General features: G+C 49.3%; 1 long non-coding RNA gene across 1 annotated transcript in view; it reads left to right on the top strand.

Moving 5' to 3' along the window:
• Nucleotides 1-19,522, top strand: part of LOC140406707 (uncharacterized) — an 84,435-nt gene that overhangs the window by 49,444 nt on the left and 15,469 nt on the right. The window contains exon 8 of the long non-coding RNA XR_011939251.1: nt 18,646-18,695. This is a non-coding gene — a long non-coding RNA (uncharacterized lncRNA). The remainder of the gene's footprint in view (nt 1-18,645; nt 18,696-19,522) is intronic.

The raw sequence follows: 19,522 nt of genomic DNA, 5'->3' as shown, positions 1-19,522 counted from the left end.
AAGCACAAGTTCAAATAGTTTTGTTTCAAAGTTTAAAATAACCAGTCATTTTTCTGTGCAGCTTTCGGAATCTGTCAGTGGAATTTAGGTTTTACAGGCAAGTGTTAACAAGAGTATTGGGAAATAATTAGAAGTTTTGATGGAGATATTCCTGCATTATGGAAATATGTGAGATCTATTTAGGGTTGGGGAATGGATTGATCAAAGGATGTAGTTTTTTGTTATCTATATCAGACTGACAGCCTTGAAGATTCACAACTTCCATGTGCTGAGAGAAAGGATTGATTAACCAAGGCCTATTATTCAAATACTTCAGACAAGTGACAAAACAACAATAACAGAGAATACACAAACAGAGACAAGCAGACACCTGTAATCGGAGCTTAAACTTCATGTTTAAATGTGAAGGGCTGAAATAAACAAGAGTCCCCCCTTGGATTCGGTGCAATTTGAGTTCTGCTTTTCCATAAAATAAAAATAACTGTCTGCAATGAAAAATTCTTTGGACCGGACAGAGGGATTTTGACTCTGTATTTAAGCCAGACAGTATTTGGGTTGTGAGTGTTTGATGGACAGTGCAGATAAAGCTTTACTCTGAAACACTGGAATTTAGTTTAAGAGTGATTTAATCACATGCTTCAGAATAATAATTGATATTGTACATCTCGTGTGTGTCTCAGTGTCAGCTGTGAAACATGTACAGCACAATCTCATCCTGTTTCTGTGTGTCTCTCTGAAATTCGCTGGTCCATTTCCTAAATTACCACTGACTAGATTTCAAAAGGGTTCCATTGCCTGTGAAGCAGTTTGTGATACCCAAAGGTTATGAAAAGTGCTTTAGAAAAGTCTGTCCGCAAGCTGTTGTGAGGATGTTCAGAGTCAGTGTGTGACTTGGGTCACACACAGGCCAGATACACCTCTCCAAGTTAAAGGTGGAGAATGGATCTCGCTCCATTTGAGAGCTGTATTGACGCAGCCTGTCTGAGTTTGTGTCTGTGTGTGAGTTTGTGTTTGTCTGTACACGTGTGTGTGTGTGTGTGTCTGGGGTGGGGTGGGAGGTTGTGTGTGTGACTCATTACGCGGCACGGTAGCACAGAGGGTAGCACTGTGGCTTCACAGCTCCAGGGTCCCGGGTTCGATTCCCGGCCTGTTCTCCCTGTGTCTGCGTGGGTTTCCTCCGGGAGCTCCGGTTTCCTCCCACAAGTCTGAAAGTCGTGCTGTTGGGTAATTTGAACATTCTGAATTCTCCCTCTGTGTACCCGAACAGGCGCCGGAATGTGGCGACTAGGGGATTTTCACAGTAACTTCATTGCAGCATTAATGTAAGTCTACTTGTGACAATAAAGATTATTATACATGGTAGTCCCACAGGCTCTTACCCTGGGTACATGGTAGTCAGCACTCCAAAAGGGTTAATTGTAGTGTCCACAGCAGTATCGTGTACTGTAGTATTAACTGGGACAAGAGCTTCCAGTATAAACAGTGACGGGGTCAACTGCAGTGATCACTGGGAAAGGAGCTAATGTATTCTCAATAGCGATATGGATGAGAACGGTTATATATTACAAGGTAATATTCACAATGACATTCTCAAATGCAGTAATATTTCTGACAGTGTAGAGCAGCATTTACAGCTACTGGGATGCTGCTGGGAAATAAATTCATCCAGGGCTTTGTATCGGATTATTAAAATAGGTTATTGATTCAGGTGGTCTAGTCGCTAAGGCAGGCTCGATCAGCTGAATGGCCCATTCCTGTTCCTATGTACCTCTCCTGGGAGTATTTGGTGAGGACAGATGTAGAGGGAGCTACATCTGGACAATTTTGGACGCTAAGAGCAATTTAGCTTGGCCAATCCACCTAACTTGCACATCTTTGGACTGTGGGAGGAAACCGGAGCACCCGGAGGAAACCCACGCGCACACGGGGAGGATGTGCAGACTCCGCACAGACAGTGGCCCAAGACGGAATCGAACCTGGGACCCTGGAGCTGTGAAGCAATTGTGCTATCCACAATGCTACCGTGCTGCCCCAGAGCTTTTCTCTGTATGTCACCCTGTGCTGTACCTGTCTTGGGAGTGTTTGATGGGGACAGCCTAGAGGGAGCTTTACTCTGTATCTAACCCCGTGCTGTACCTGTCCTGGGTGTGTTTGATGGGGACAGTGTAGAGGGAGCTTTACTCTGTATCTCACCCCGTGCTGCACCTGTCCTGGGAGTGTTTGATGGGTGTGGTGTTGGGTGTTCTAACACACAGAAGAGCCAACACAGTTGCATATGGTACAACACTTGTTTATTTAAACTCACTATTTACAACTTGGTCTTTGCACTCTGCACGTGGGGGGCTCCCAGCTTGTGGTGTTTCAACAGCTCTTTCATGCTTCCTTCTCCCCAGACCTACTGCCCTCCAGGTGTCGTGCTCGTGCTTTTTATGTGGTTGGTGTTCTTGTCTGTGATTGGTTGTGGTGTTGTGTACTCTGATTTGCCTGTTAGTGTGTCCATCATGATGTGTGTGTTTGAATATCATGACATCCCCCCTTTTTACAAAGATATGTGCCTACGTGGTAATAAATATGATCGTGACGTGAGTGCATCTAAGAGTGTGTGTGTGTCGTGTGCAGCATGTGTCTATGACGGAACTATGTACATGGGGCGATGTCGAGTGCGTCACATGAATCCAGTTGTACCATAACATAACAGAAATGCGAACGAGAGAAGAAGAAAAAAAATTTTGAACAGTTGTCCAGTCAGACGACATCTGGAACGATAAACAACAACAGGTTATCATGTAAAATTGTCCAACTTATTAAACATATGAACTGTATTATAAGTCCATTCTAATGGGTTTGCGACGAATTCGGGTTGACCGCCTTAAGGGTGGATCAAGAACCACCGGCTGCTGTGCAGGCATGGCCATGGGTGGCGATGGAAAGGGCGTGATGTGCGGCAGCTCCACAAAGTCATCCTCGGAAGCCTGTTGAGGATCTGGCGTGTTGTGTGGCTGTGAACGTGGAAGTCGGCGAAGGGCGCGCCGATTGCGGCGACGCACGGAACCATCCGGCATGCGAACCAGGAACGAGCGGGGAGCCACTTGTCGGAGGACTTCGGCCGGTGCTGACCAGCCACCATACGGTTGATGGACGCGTACTTTGTCTCCGGAGGACAGGGGGGGCAGGTCCGTCGCTCGTGTGTCGTACCGACCTTTCTGGCGATCACGCTGCAGTTGCATGTCCCGAAGAACCGCCTCATGGTCTGTTGTCGGTGCCAGGACGGAAGGTACCGTCGTCCTGAGGGAGCGACCCATTAGTAGCTGCGCTGGCGAGAGGCCCGTGGATAACGGGGCCGATCGATAGGCCAGCAAGGCAAGGTTAAAGTCCGATCCGGCATCAGCCGCCTTGCACAGGAGCCGCTTTGCGATGTGGACACCCTTTTCAGCCTTCCCGTTCGATTGTGGATGCAGAGGGCTGGATGTCACATGAGTGAAACCATATGCTGCGGCAAAGGACGACCATTCACGGCTGGCAAAACAAGGTCCATTGTCTGACATGACAGTCCTTGGAATGCCATGGCGAGCAAACGTTTCCTTGCAGGCCCCAATGACTGCGGACGACGTCAGATCATGGAGAGGCATGACTTCCGGGTAGTTTGAGAAGTAGTCTATAATAACAATGTAATCTCTGCCGAGCGCGTGAAATAGGTCAACACCCACCTTCGCCCAGGGGGACGTCACCATCTCGTGTGGTAGAAGTGTTTCCGGAGGTTGCGCCGGCTGAAACCTCTGACAGGTTGTGCAGTTGAGCACCATGTTGGCTATGTCTTCATTAATACCCGGCCAATATACCGCCGCCCGGGCCCTTCGTCTGCATTTTTCGACACCCAAGTGGCCTTCGTGTAGTTGACGAAGAATCATCTGGCGCACACTGTGTGGAATGACGATCCTATGCGATTTCATAAGGACCCCGTCTATATTGGTGAGATCATCTCGCACATTGTAAAACTGGGGGCACTGCCCTTTTAGCCACCCTTCCGTCATGTGGCGCATCACTCGCTGCAGCAGAGGGTCAGTCGCCGTCTCTGCGCGTATGTGGGCCAGACAAGGATCATCAGCTGGCATATTTGCTGCTGTCAGAGTCACGTGTGCCTCAATTTGACGCACGAACCCCTCCGCATCTGGTGGTGTGCTCACTGCTCGGGAAAGAGTGTCCGCCACTATGAGTTCCTTCCCCGGAGTGTAGATCAGTTCAAAATCGTACCTCCTGAGTTTGAGTAAGATGCGCTGGAGGCGAGGAGTCATGTCGTTCAGGTCTTTGTTAATGATGTTGACCAGGGGGCGGTGGTCAGTTTCGACCGTGAATCGTGGCAGGCCATACACATAGTCGTGGAACTTGTCCAGTCCAGTTAACAAGCCCAGGCATTCTTTTTCGATTTGCGCGTAGCGCTGTTCGGTAGGGGTCATGGCTCGTGAGGCATACGCAACCGGGGCCCATGATGACGTGCTGTCTTTTTGCAGGAGTACCGCTCCAATACCAGATTGGCTGGCGTCTGTTGAGATCTTTGTAGGGCGAGTCGCGTCAAAGAAGGCCAGCACTGGTGCCGTGACCAGTTTGTGCTTGAGCTCCTCCCATTCCTGCTGATGCGACTGGTGCCAGTTGAATTCCGTCGATTTTTTTACGAGATGGCGCATGTTTGTTGTATGAGAAGCCAGGTTGGGAATGAACTTCCCAAGGAAGTTGACCATGCCCAGGAATCTTAAGACAGCCTTCTTGTCAGCCGGTCGTGGCATGGCTGTGATGGCGCTAACCTTGTCTGCATCGGGACGGACCCCGGACCTTGAGATGTGGTCCCCGAGGAATTTCAGCTCCGTCTGGCCGAAAGCACACTTCGCACGGTTGAGACGCAGGCCATTTTGCCGTATGCGGGTGAAGACACGTCGAAGACGATGCATGTGTTCCTGCGGAGTAGTGGACCAAATGATGATATCGTCCACATATACACGTACCCCTTCGATGCCTTCCATCATCTGCTCCATAATGCGGTGGAATACTTCAGATGCCGAAATGATGCCGAATGGCATCCGGTTGTAGCAGAATCTGCCAAAAGGGGTGTTGAATGTGCATAGTCTTCGGCTGGCCGGGTCCAGTTGGATCTGCCAGAATCCTTTGGACGCATCCAATTTAGTGAATATGTTGGCTCGCGCCATCTCGCTGGTGAGGTCTTCTCGTTTTGGGATGGGATAGTGTTCCCGCATGATGTTGTTGTTCAGATCTTTTGGATCTATACATATACGGAGCTCGCCAGAGGGCTTCTTTACACAGACCATGGAGCTGACCCATGGCGTGGGCTCCGTGACCTTGGATAGGACCCCTTGGTCCTGAAGAATCTGCAGTTGTGCCTTGAGGCGGTCTTTGAGAGGCGCAGGAACCCTGCGAGGTGCGTGAACGACAGGGATGGCGTCCGGTCTGAGTCGAATCTTGTACGTGTGTGGCAATGTCCCCATGCCTTCAAAAACCTCCTGGTTGTGAGCGAGGAGGGAATGGAGATTCGCGTGGAACTCAGCATCCGGGAAGTCGGATATCTCATCTGGAGAGAGAGACATGATGCGCTGTACCAGGTGAAGGACCTTACACGCTTGTGCGCCCAGTAACGAGTCCTTTGATGAGCCCACAACTTCGAAGGGGAGTGTGGCCGTGTACCCCTTGTGAGTCACCTGTAGCTGGCAAGATCCTACGGACGGGATAACGTTCCCGTTATAGTCAACCATCTTAAGCCGGGATGGTGTGATGAGTGGTTTGACCTTCATGGCCTGGACTGCAGAGTAAGCAATCAGGTTGGCGGATGCGCCGGTGTCCAGACGGAAGGCGACGCGCGATCGGTTGACCGTCAGGGTGGCACACCACTCATCGTCTGGATTGATGGCATTGACCTTGTTGACATCAATGACGGCAACTCTGAAGTCATCCTGGTCATCTGCATCACTTAACTGGAAGTCTTGATGCGTGGGCTGGACGGTCCTGACTCGTGTGCGAGGTTGTCGAGGATGCGCCGGATCCATGGGTTGAGCCGCACGACAGCGGGCTGCGTAGTGGCCTATCATGGCACATCTGTTGCACTGTTGGTATTTTGCAGGACATTGCCCTTTTAAGTGTAGACCTCCACACTTGCTGCACGTCATGACGTCACGGCGTTCGTTGCGCCACTGCGCATGCGCAGTGCGATCTTGCGGTGGGCGCGCCTGCGCAGTGCGTCCCTCGTTGTGGCCGTTATTCTTGGCGCGCACCTGCGCGGGAGACCGCGAAAAGCGCGGGAAGCGGCCGCTGTCGTCCGGGCCGTGGGGCGGGAAGAAATCGACGGCCTGGATGCGTTCAACGTCGTGGGCGGCCTGGCTTGCCGATTCGACGGCTGGGGACCCCCTCCGTGCCAACTCGGACGCCTGGAATCGGGCAAAACGGCAGGTCGCATTTTCATGGAGGACACAGGCTTCCACAGCAGACGCTAAGGTGAGGCTCTTTATTTTAAGAAGCTGCTGGCGTAGGCCACTGGAGGCAACGCCAAAAACAATCTGGTCCCTGATCATGGACTCTGTGGTGGTGCCGTAACCGCAGGACTGCGCCAGAATCCGGAGGTGCGTCAAAAAGGGTTGAAAAAGCTCCTCCTTACCTTGCAGGCGTTGCTGAAAGATGTATCTTTCGAAAGTTTCGTTTACTTCAGTTTGAAAGTGCTGGTCCATTTTGAGGATGACCGTGTCATATTTGGCCTGGTTTTCGCCTTCCTCGAACACCAGTGAATTAAAGACATCATTTGGGTGGGGGCCTGCGTAGAAGAGGAGCATTGCAATCTTCGAATCATCCGAGACATTCTGTTTTTCGGTGGCACGGATGTACAGGTCAAATCGCTGCCTGTAGAGCTTCCAGTTGGTGCCTAGGTTCCCCGTGACTTGCATCGGCTGCGGTTTGCCGGTGTGGTCCATGTCCAGAATGGCAGGTTGGTAGGCAGGTATCGATCCACTCCTGTACCATGTGGTGTTGGGTGTTCTAACACACAGAAGAGCCAACACAGTTGCATATGGTACAACACTTGTTTATTTAAACTCACTATTTACAACTTGGTCTTTGCACTCTGCACGTGGGGGGCTCCCTGCTTGTTGTGTTTCAACAGCTCTTTCATGCTTCCTTCTCCCCAGACCTACTGACCTCCAGGTGTCGTGCTCGTGCTTTTTATGTGGTTGGTGTTCTTGTCTGTGATTGGTTGTGGTGTTGTGTACTCTGATTTGCCTGTTAGTGTGTCCATCATGATGTGTGTGTTTGAATATCATGACAATGTTAATTCAGCAGTCAACAACAGATTCTGTCCTGTCGTTATTTCTGTCTTTGTTTGACATTTTTTCCCTCTGAATTTCTGGCATGTTTGGAATGACTATTCGTCTGTCACCCGAGGAAGGCTTTCCATAGAATGAGTAAAAAACCAGCAAGAAATCACAGAATGTGAGTTAAACACAACTTCATTTCTGCCTCCATTTTGAGAGAAGATTGCTGGCCACAAAAACAAAGCTCATTGCAAAGTTTCACTTCATATTTTACATGTTGTTCACAGACAGATTTCTTCAATGAGCTGCTCTATAAATATGGATTCAATTTGATTTTTTCTCACTGTGAGATGTAAAGTTTATTCCTGAATCAATACAGGGTCATCGGCAACAACATCATTTTATTAGACAAGGGGGTTCAATGGGATTTTTCTCTGGGATCCTCTGATGTCAATTCCTGAGATTAGAATTTATAATGAAACAATTTGGATTAAATGAAAACGGTCATTTTGATAACCCCAATGTCCTGACTGCCTCACGTCCTGGCACCCTCACACCATCACACCCTCATGTCTCCTAACCCTCACATCCTGACCCACTCACGCCCCCGAAACCTCAGATCCTGACCCGCTGTGTACCACTTTCTGTGTGTGTGTCCCTCACTCTGTCTGTGTGCCCACCGCTCTCTGTCCCTCTCTGTATCCCTCTTTCTCTCTGTGTCCCTGTCTCTCTCGTGTGTCCTTCTATCTCACTCTATCCCTCTCTTTCACCGCGTACCTCTTTCTATCAGTGTCACTCTCTCTGTGTCCCTCTCCCTCTATGTGTCCCCGTCACTGTGTCTATCTCGCTGTGTTCCTCTCTCTTTCTCTGTGTCCCTCTCTCTCTCTCTCTCGCTGTGTCCCTCCCTCACTCGCTGTGTCCCTCTCTCACTCGCTGTGTCCCTCTCTCACTCGCTGTGTCCCTCTCTCACTCGCTGTGTCCCTCTCTCACTCGCTGTGTCCCTCTCTCACTCGCTGTGTCCCTCTCTCACTCGCTGTGTCCCTCTCTCACTCGCTGTGTCCCTCTCTCACTCGCTGTGTCCCTCTCTCACTCGCTGTGTCCCTCTCTCACTCGCTGTGTCCCTCTCACACTCGCTGTGTCCGTCTCTCTCTCGCTGTGTCCCTCTCTCTCTCGCTGTGTCCCTCTCTCTCTCGGTGTGTCCCCCTCGCTCTCGGTGTGTCCCTCGCTCTCGGTGTGTCCCTCGCTCTCGGTGTGTCCCTCGCTCTCGGTGTGTCCCTCGCTCTCGGTGTGTCCCTCGCTCTCGGTGTGTCCCTCGCTCTCGGCGTGTCCCTCGCTCTCGGCGTGTCCCTCGCTCTCGGCGTGTCCCTCGCTCTCGGCGTGTCCCTCGCTCTCGGCGTGTCCCTCGCTCTCGGCGTGTCCCTCGCTCTCGGCGTGTCCCTCGCTCTCGGCGTGTCCCTCGCTCTCGGCGTGTCCCCCAGTGTCTGAGTGAGTGTGTATAACTGTGAGTGAGTGTGTCATAGAGTGAGTGTGTGTAAGAGTGAGAATTGGTGAGAACTACTGTGTGTGATTGTAAGAGTGAGTGTGTACGAGTGAGTGTGTGTAAGTGTGTGTGAACAGTGTGTTTGTATCAGAGTGACTGAGTGTGTAAGAGTGAGTTTGTGAGTGAATGGGAATGAGCGTGTGAGCGTGTCGGTGAGTGTGAGTGATTGGTGTGCGAGTGAGTGATTAGTATGTGAGTGTGAGTGATTGGAAGTGTGGGTGAGTGTGTATGAGTGAGCAAGTTAATGTGTGAAAGTGAGTGAGCATGTGTGTGTAAAAGTGTGTGCGTATGTAAGAATGAGTGAGTAATAGTGAGTGTGAGTGAGGGTGTGAGTGAGTGTGTAAGAGTGAGTGTGAGTATGTAAGATCATGTGTGTGTGATCTGTGGGTCTGTGGGTCCCTCGCAATCTGTGAGTCCCTCGCTCTGTGGGTCCCTCGCTCTGTGGGTCCCTCGCTCTCTGTGGGTCCCTCGCTCTCTGTGGGTCCCTTGCTCTCTGTGGGTCCCTCGCTCTCTGTGGGTCCCTCGCTCTCTGTGGGTCCCTCGCTCTCTGTGGGTCCCTCGCTCTCTGTGGGTCCCTCGCTCTCTGTGGGTCCCTCGCTCTCTGTGGGTCCCTCGCTCTCTGTGGGTCCCTCGCTCTCTGTGGGTCCCTCGCTCTCTGTGGGTCCCTCGCTCTCTGTGGGTCCCTCGCTCTCTGTGGGTCCCTCGCTCTCTCTGTGGGTCCCTCGCTCTCTGTGGGTCCCTCGCTCTCTGTGGGTCCCTCGCTCTCTGTGGGTCCCTCGCTCTCTGTGGGTCCCTCGCTCTCTGTGGGTCCCTCGCTCTCTGTGGGTCCCTCGCTCTCTGTGGGTCCCTCGCCCTCTGTGGGTCCCTCGCCCTCTGTGGGTCCCTCGCCCTCTGTGGGTCCCTCGCCCTCTGCGTCCCTCGCCCTATGTGCGTCCCTCGCCCTCTGTGCGTCCCTCGCCCTCTGTGCGTCCCTCGCCCTCTGTGCGTCCCTCGCCCTCTGTGCGTCCCTCGCCCTCTGTGCGTCCCTCGCCCTCTGTGCGTCCCTCGCCCTCTGTGCGTCCCTCGCCCTCTGTGCGTCCCTCGCCCTCTGTGCGTCCCTCGCTCCCAGTGCGTCCCTCGCTCCCAGTGCGTCCCTCGCTCCCAGTGCGTCCCTCGCTCCCAGTGCGTCCCTCGCTCCCAGTGCGTCCCTCGCTCCCAGTGCGTCCCTCGCTCCCAGTGCGTCCCTCGCTCTCTGTGTGTCCCGTAACAGCCTCCGTGAACAGGCGCAGTAATGTGGCGACTAGGGGCTTTTCACAGTAACTTCATTTGAAGCCTACTTGTGACAATAAGCGATTTCAATTTTCATTTTGCGTCCCTCGCAATCTGTGTGTCCCTCGCAATCTGTGTGTCTAATGTTTGATGGGGACAGTGTAGAGGGAGCTTTACTCTGTATCTAACCCCGTGCTGTACCTGTCCTGGGAGTGTTTGATGGGGACAGTGTAGAGGGAGCTTTACTCTGTATCTAACCCCGTGCTGTATCTGCCCTGGGAGTGTTTGATGGGGACAGTGTAGTGGGAGCTTTTCTCTATATCTAACCCCGTACTGTACCTGTCCTGGGATTGTTTGATGGGGACAGTGTAGTGGGAGCTTTTCTCTATATCTAACCCCGTACTGTACCTGTCCTGGGATTGTTTGATGGGGGACAATATAGAGGGAGCTTCACTCTGTATCTAACCCCGTGATGTACCTGTCCTGGGAGTGTTTGACAGGGTTTCAAAATCTCAAATAAATGTCATCTATTAGTTTCTCCATCTGTCTGTTTCTGCTTCTCTCTCTGTCTGTGTGGGAATATTGTCAACAGAAAATCCACGATCAGCAGTCAGCCATTTTAAGTTACTTAATGGTGGCCATTTTAGGTGAGCACAGCACAGTCATTTCTGACATTTGTACACGTTGGTGTAACAAAATCCTGATGGAAAGTGTCTGATTTAAACAATGATTTGTTGGTGAATGTGGATGTAGAAAGGGAGCTGGCTGTCCTTGTACATCAGTCACTGAAAGTGGAGAGGGGGGTGCAGCAAGCAGTTAAGAAGGCCAATGATATGTTGGCCTTCATTGAAAGAGGGATTTGAGTTCAGAAGTGGAGATGTCTTTCTGCAGTTACACAAGGCCTTGGTGAGACCACACCAGGAGTATTGCGTACAGTTTCGGTCTCCCTAACTAAGAAAGGATATAGTTGCCAGAGAGGGAGTGCAGCGGAGGGTCATTCGGCTGATAGGGAGGTTACCGGACTGTCCTACAAGGAGAGATTGGTTTGACTGTGGCACAGTGGTTAGCACTGCTGCCTCACAGTGCCAGTGACCCGGGTTAAATTCCGGCCTTGTGTGACTGATTATGTGGAGTTGGCAGTTTCTCCCCGTGTGTGCGTGGGTTTCCTCCGGGTGCTCCGGTTTCCTTCCACAGTCCAAAGATGTGCAGGCTAGGTGGAATGGTCCTGCTAAATTACCCCTTAGTGTCCAAGAAAGATTGTTTAGATTAGGTTAAGGAGTTGTTGGGATAGGGCGGGTGACTGAGCTTACATAGGGTGCTGTGTCAGAAGGTTGGTGTAGATTCGATGGGCAGAATGGCCTCCTTCTGCATTGTAGGGATTCTGTGATTGTGCCGGTATTCACTAGAGCCGAGAAGGATGAGAGGAGATGTTGGCCGTGCGAAATTGCCCCTGAGTGGCCCAAAGGGTAGGTGGTGTTACTGGGGTTATTTGGAGAGGGTGGAGGCGTGGGCTTGTGTAGGGTGCTCTCTCGAGGGCCAGTGCAGACTCGATGGGCCAAATGGCCTACTCCTGCAATGTATATTCTATGATTCTCTGTATCACATTTCAACAGCGCTGTTCAGACTACACACAGGGATGGTGATTTCCACGTTGTACTGCCTCTGCCATGTCTTGGGAGTGATCATGGAGACAGTGTAGAGGAAACCTTACTCTGTATCTAACCCCGTGTTGTACCTGTTCTGGGAGTGTTTGATGGGGACAGTGTAGAGGGAGCTTTACTCTGTATCTAACCCCGTGCTGTACCTGTCCTGGGAGTGTTTGATGGGGACAGTGTAGAGGAAACCTTACTCTGTATCTAACCCCGTGCTGTACCTGTCCTGGGAGTGTTTGATGGGGACAGTGTAGAGGGAGCTTTACTCTGTATCTAACCCCGTGCTGTACCTGTCCTGGGAGTGTTTGATGGGGACAGTGTAGAGGGAGCTTTACTCTGTATCTAACCCCGTGCTGTACCTGTCCTGGGAGTGTTTGATGGGGACAGTGTAGAGGGAGCTTTACTCTGTATCTAACCCCGTGCTGTACCTGTCCTGGGAGTGTTTGATGGGGACAGTGTAGAGGGAGCTTTACTCTGTATCTAACCCCGTGCTGTACCTGTCCTGGGAGTGTTTGATGGGTCAGTGTAGAGGGAGCTTTACTCTGTATCTAACTCCTTATTCATGGGTCACTAAACGCTAGCGTGCGGGTACATTAAGCAATCAGGAAGGCCAATGGTACGTTAACTTTCATCGCTCAGGGTTATTAGTATTGGGGTTAAGATGACTTGCTGCAATTGTACAGAGCCTTGGTCACAACACACCTGGACCATTGTGTGGAGTTTTGTTCTCCATATCTAAGGAAGGATATACTTGCTGTAGAAGGAGTGTAATGGAGATTCACCAGTCGAATCCCTGGGATGATGAAGTTGTCTGATGAGGAGAGATTGAGGAAAATGTACCTGTGTTCCTGAAAAATGAGAGGTGATCTTGAAACATACACAATTCATACGGGGCATCACAAGATAGATGTAGGTCAGATGTTCTCTGACTGGTGAGATTAGACCCAGGGGGAGGGGGCACAGTCTCAAACCATAAGACCATAAGACATTGAAGCAGAATTAGGCCACTCGGCCCATCGAGTCTGCTTCGCCATTCAATCATGGCTAATATTTTTCTAATTCCCATTCTCCTGCCTTCTCTCCATAACCCCTGATCCCCTTATTGATCAAGAACCGATCTATCTCTGTCTTAGAGATACTCAGTGATTTGGCCTCCACAGCCTTCTGCGGCAAAGAGTTCCACAGATTCACCGCCCTCTGGCTGAAGAAATTCCTCCTCATCTATGTTTTAAAGGATCGTCCCTTTAGTCTGAGATGGTGTCCTCTGCTTCTAATTGTTCCTACAAGTGGAAACATCCTCTCCACGTCCACTCTATCCAGGCCTCGCAGTATCCTGTAAGTTTCAATAAGATCCCCCCTCATCCTTCTGAACTCAGTACAGACCCAATGTCCTCAACCATTCCTCATACGACAGGTTCTTCAATCCAGGGATCATTCTTGTGAACCTCCACTGGACCCTTTCCAAGGCCAGCACATCCTTCCTTAGATACTGGGCCCAAAACTGCTCACAATACTCCAAATGGGGTCTGAGCCTTATACAGCCTCAGAAGTACATCCCTGGTCTTGTATTCTCGCCCTCTTGACATGAATGCTCAGAATCAGGGGTAGACCATTGCAGACTGAGATGAGGAGGAATTTCTTCATTGAGAGGATGGAGAATCTTGGAATTCTCTGATCCAGAGGGTTGTGGAAGCTCAATCATTGAGCATGTTCCAGACACAAATCGACTGTGTATAATACAATAGGAATGTGTGTGTGAGTGTGCGTGCGTCTGTGCGTGCCAGGATCTGTTTGAATGGTGGAGCAGACTCGATGGGCCACATCGCCTACACATGCTCATATTTTCCTTTGAGACTTAAATGCGGATACACACACAAGTTCACAGATACACACACACACACATGTGCGTGCACACACTGACTGGTACATACACGGCAACAGATACATACACACACACACACACATGCGTGTACACACACATTGGCGCACACACATACATATATATTAGCCATTTAAGACCATTTGATAGAATGCTACACATCCCAGTTTGCCAATGACACCAAACATTAGACAGCGTTGTAAGCAACATTGCTGCAAACATCAAACTGCAGGGAGATATTATCGTTTTGGCGGTAGACTGAACTGGTGGACGTGTTTCAGTGTTGGGAAATGTTTCGATGATGTGCTTTAGACTTAAAAAGGATAGAACCGTGATCTTTATAAACGATGAGAAGACAGAAACGGTGGAAGTTTAAACTGTACAGATATTTCACAGCTAGATTCACACAATACAGACAGCAATTTATGGTAGATTTTGGAAGTGCCACAAATGTTGTCAAGTGCAGTGCGAGGCGTACCTCAATGTTTCAGTCTTACTGAGAAACTGTCAGCCCACAGGACAACATTTCTGTATAATAGGATTGAAACACAAGTTCAAATAGTTTTGTTTCAAAGTTTAAAATAACCAGTCATTTTTCTGTGCAGCTTTCGGAATCTGTCAGTGGAATTTAGGTTATACAGGCAAGTGTTAACAAGAGTATTGGGAACTGATTGGAAGTTTTGATGGAGATATTCCTGCATTATGGAAATGTGTGATATCTATTTAGGGTTGGGGAATGGATTGATCAAAGGATGTAGCTTTTTGTTATCTATATCAGACTGACAGCCTTGAAGATTCACAACTTCCATGTGCTGAGAGAAAGGATTGATTAACCAAGGCCGATTATTCAAATACTTCAGACAAGTGACAAAACAACAGTAACAGAGAATATACAAACAGAGACAAGCAGACACCTTTAATCGGAGCTTAAACTTCATGTTTAAATGTGAAGGGCTGAAATAAACAAGAGTCCACCCTGGGATTCGGTGCAATTTGAGTTCTGCTTTTCCAAAAAATAAAAATAACTGTCTGGAATGAAAAATTCTTTGGACAGGACAGAGGGATTTTGACTCTGTATTTAAGCCCAGACAGCATTTGGGTTGTGAGTGTTTGATGGACAGTGCAGATAAAGCTTTACTCTGAAACACTGGAATTTAGTTTAAGGGTGATTTAATCACATGCTTCAGAATAATAATTGATATTGTACATCTCGTGTGTGTCTCAGTGTCAGCTGTGAAACATGTACAGCACAATCTCATCCTGTTTCTGTGTGTCTCTCTGAAATTCGCTGGTCCTTTCCTAAATTACCACTGACTAGATTTCAAATGGGCTCCATTGCCTGTGAAGCAGTTTGTGATACCCAAAGGTTATGAAAAGTGCTTTAGAAAGTCTGTCCGCAAGCTGTTGTGAGGATGTTCAGAGTCCGTGTGTGACTTGGGTCACACACAGGCCAGATACACCTCTCCAAGTTAAAGGTGGAGAATGGATCTCGCTCCATTTGCAAGATGTATTGACGCAGCCTGTCTGAGTTTGTGTCTGTGTGTGAGTTTGTGTTTGTCTGTACACGTGTTTGTGTGTCTGGGGTGGGGTGGGAGTTTGTGTGTGTGACTTTTTACACGGCACGGTAGCACTGTGGCTTTACAGCTCCAGGGTCCTGGGTTCGATTCCCGGCACGTTCTCTCTGTGTCTGCGTGGTTTTCCTCCGGGAGCTCCGGTTTCTTCCCACAAGTCTGAAAGACGTGCTGTTAGGTCATTTGGACATTCTGAATGCTCCCTCTGTGTACCCGAACAGGCGCCGGAATGTGGCGACTAGGGGCTTTTCACAGTAACTTCATTGCAGTGTTAATGTAAGCCTACTTGTGACAATAAAGATTATTATACATGGTAGTCCCACAGGCTCTTACCCTGGGTACATGGTAGTCAGCACTCCAAAAGGGTTAATTGTAGTGTCCACAGCAGTATGGTGTAATGTAGTATTAACTGGGACAAGAGCTTACAGTATAAACAGTGACGTGGTCAACTGCAGTGATAACTGGGAAAGGAGCTAATGTGTTCTCAATAGAGATATGGATGAGAACGGTTATATATTACAAGGTAATATTAACAATGACATTCTCAAATGCAGTAATATTTCTGACACAATGTAGAGCAGGATTTACAGCTACTGATGCTGCTAGGAAATAAATTCATCCAGGGCTTTGTATCGGATTATTAAAATTGGTTATTGTTCAGGTGGTCTAGTCGCGAAGGCAGGCTCGATCAGCTGGATGGCCCACTCCTGTTCCTATGTACCTCTCCTGGGAGTGTTTGATGGGGACAGTGTAGAGGGAGCTTTACTCTGTATCACCCCGTGCTGTACCCATCCTAGGAGTGTTTGATGGGGACAGTCCAGAGGGAGCTTTACTCTTTATCTAACCCTATGCTGTACCTGTCCTGGGAATGTTTAATGGGGACAGTGTAGAGGGAGCTTCATTCATTATCTAACCTCGTGCTGTACCTGTCCTGTAGTGTTTGATGGGGACAGTGCAGAGGGAGCTTGACTCTGTATCTCACCCTGTGCTGTACCTGTCTTGGGGGTGTTTGATGGGGACAGTCTAGAGGGAGCTTTACTCTGTATCATCCCGTGCTGTACGCATCCTAGAAGTGTTTGATGGTGACTGTGTATAGGGTGCTTTACTCTTTATCTAACCCTATGCTGTACCTGTCCTGGGAGTGTTTGATGGTGACTGTGTAGAGGGAGCATTACTCTTTATCTAACCCCGTGCTGTACCTGTCCTGGGAGTGTTTGATGGGTCTTTAAGAGAAGATTCCTGGCCACAAAAACAAAGCTCATTGCAAAGTTTCACTTCATATTTTACATGTTGTTCACAGACAGATTTCTTCAATGAGCTGCTCTATAAATTTGGATTCAATTTGATTTTTTCACACTGTGAGATGTTAAGCTTATTCCTCAATGAAAACAGGGTCATCGGCAACAACATCATTTTATTAGACAAGGAGGTTCAATGGGATTTTTTCACTGAAATCATCTGATGTCAGTTCATGAGATTAGAATTTATAATGAAACAATTTGGATTCAATGAAAACGGTCAGTTTGATAACCCCAACTGCTTTCTGTTAACTCGCCCCTCACTCTCCTCTCTCACCTTGTTTTTAATTTGGGGAATTCTGCAGGCAGCTTGTGCACAGGAAGAGCCCAAAAATGGTGGCACTTTCAAAATTAAGTTCAGAGTCTCTGAAGATGGATTTCTTGCTCTCTTTCTACTTGAACATGTACAAACTGACAGCAGACATATTGATTGCACAGTAAGATTCCACAATCAGAAATGTGATCATGGTGGAAAATTCTCCCACGTCCCCTGTGGAAAGGATGAATTAACTCCCTCAATTCCACGTTTAAGTTTAAGACTTTTAACTCATGACCTTCAAACATTTTGCAGTCCGTGAGCTACTTTTTAATAAGTGTGGTCACTGTTGCTGTGTTTTTTGAAAATATTTTCATTCCGATGAGGACGGACATAACAACATACAAACAATCAGTCAGTCACAACACAAACAAAATACTATTCTCCTCATTTGACATTTATTCCTTGATTTCCATTAAACCTTTCCCCTCTTTCCTCCCCTTACCCACTGGCAACAAACAGATCTGTAAATAGAGACAAGAACAGCTTCCATCTCGTCCAGAAACCCCCATCTGAGGCACAAAGGGTTAACTTTAGTTTCTCAAGTTTAAGGAATTCCGCAATATCCCTCAACCATGTTGATATTTTTGGCGGATCTTCTGACTTCCCTTCCAATAAAATTAGCCTCCGGGCGATCAATGTGGCAAAGGCCACCACATCGGCCCCGTCCCCATCTATTAGTCCCGGTACTTCCGACACCCCAGAAATTGCCTCATGTGGTCCCAGTAATATTTCCACCTCCACAACTTTTGTTTGTGTTTTAAATAGCGAGAGCCAGAAGCCCACGAATTGTGGACGTGACCAGAAGATGTGGACATGGTTAACTGGTCCTCCTTTACACTCTCACATTTATCTTCTTCCTCTGTGAAGAATCTGCTCATTCGTTCCTGTGTCATATGGCCCCTGTGTACATCCTTGAATTGTATCAAGCCCATCCGAGCACATGAAGATGTCGCATTGACCCTGGTATAATCTCACTCCATCGTCCCCATTCCAACGCCACATCCAACTCTTCCTTCCACTTTTGTTTCATCTCTTCAATCGCTGCTTTCTTTCTGTCCATCAGCCACCTGTAAATGTTAGTAATACTCCCATCATCAACTTAGCTGGGAGGAGCAATTTATCCAGCACCTTGTTCTCTGGTAGGCAAACGAACGAGGACAACTCCTTTTTCACCAAGTTTCATCATTGAAGATAATTAAACTTCACCTCCCTCTGCATTTTATGTTTCTCCCTCAATTCTTCAAATCTACTTTCCAACAACAAGTCTTTAACCTGTCTCAGCCCAGCTTTATGCCACTGTTTAAATATTGTATCCAGTCTTGCCGCCGGGGTGAATCGGGGGTTTCCATAAATAGGGGCTGGCACCGTCAAGTTTACCAAACCAAAATGGCGTCTCCGCTTGCTCCAGATGTTGAAGGAAGATGCCAGCACCGGGCTTTGTGTAAACCTCCCCGGGGGAAATGGGAGTGGAGCCGCAGCGGAAGTCTGCAAACTAGCCCCTTTACACGATGCTTCCACCACCTGTACCCATTCCGCTTCTTCCTCTCCCCACCATTGCCCAATCTTCTCCAAATTCACCGCCCAATAACAATACAAAAGATTGGGAAGCACCAACCCTCCCACCCACCCATTCTTTTTAAATGTGAGCTGGTATTTTTGAAGAGCAATCCAATTAATCTCCTTCCATTTACTGATGGAGAAGTGATCTGCCGCATTTTCTATCTGTTTAGAGCAGGGTGTCTGTGTGAGGGTAAGTGTATTACTGTGTGTGTGGACGTTTCTCTCTCTGTCTATCTGCCAGTCGCCCTGTTCCAAGATTCTATTTCTCTCTCCACAGATGCTGCCTGACCTGCTCGGTATTTTTCGCATTGGTACAAGAGCTTGGAGGTAAGGCTGATGTTATACAAGACACTAGTTAGACCTCAGCTGGAATATTGTGGACAGTTCTGGGTGCCACATGATAGGAAGGGTGTGAACACACTGGAGTGAGTGCAGAGGAGGTTCACAAGAATGGTTCAGGAATGAGAAACTTCAGTGATGAGGTTAGATTGGAGAGGTTGGGTCTGTTCTCCACACAGAGAAATGGCCAAGAGGAGATTTGATAGAGGTGTTCAAATTCTTGGGGGTGCCGGACAGAGTAGACAGGGAGAAATGGATCCCACTATTAAGAAGCTCAAGAACGAGATGGCACAGAATTAAAGGGAATTGGAAAAGAAGCAAATGTGGGGCGAAATTCTCCGGAAACGGCGCGGTGTCTGCCAACTGGCGCCCAAAACGGCGCAAATCAGACGGGCATCGCGCCGCCCCAAAGGTGCAGAATGCTCCGCATCTTTGGGGGCCGAGCCCCAACATTGAGGGGCTAGGTCGGCGCCGGAGGAATTTCCGCCCCGCCAGCTGGCAGAAAATGCCTTTGGTGCCCCGCCAGCTGGCGCGGAAATGACATCTCCGGGCGGCGCATGCGCGGGAGCGTCAGCGGCCGCTGACAGTTTCCCACGCTTGTGCAGCGCAGGGAGCCTCTTCTGCCTCCGCCATGGTGGAGACCGGGGCGGAGGCGGAAGGGAAAGAGTGCCCCCACGGCACAGGCCCACCCGCGGATCGGTGGGCCCCGATCGCAGGCCAGGCCACCGTGGGGGCACCCCCCGGGGCCAGATCGCCCCGCGCCCACCACTAGGACCCCGGAGCCCGCCCGCGCCGCCTTGTCCCGCCGGTAAGGT

The sequence above is a fragment of the Scyliorhinus torazame genome, unplaced genomic scaffold, assembly GCF_047496885.1.
Source record: "Scyliorhinus torazame isolate Kashiwa2021f unplaced genomic scaffold, sScyTor2.1 scaffold_800, whole genome shotgun sequence".
Lineage (NCBI taxonomy): Eukaryota > Metazoa > Chordata > Chondrichthyes > Carcharhiniformes > Scyliorhinidae > Scyliorhinus > Scyliorhinus torazame.
The sequence above is the reverse complement of the archived record's forward strand: the minus strand, read 5'-3'. Positions and strand labels throughout refer to the sequence as shown.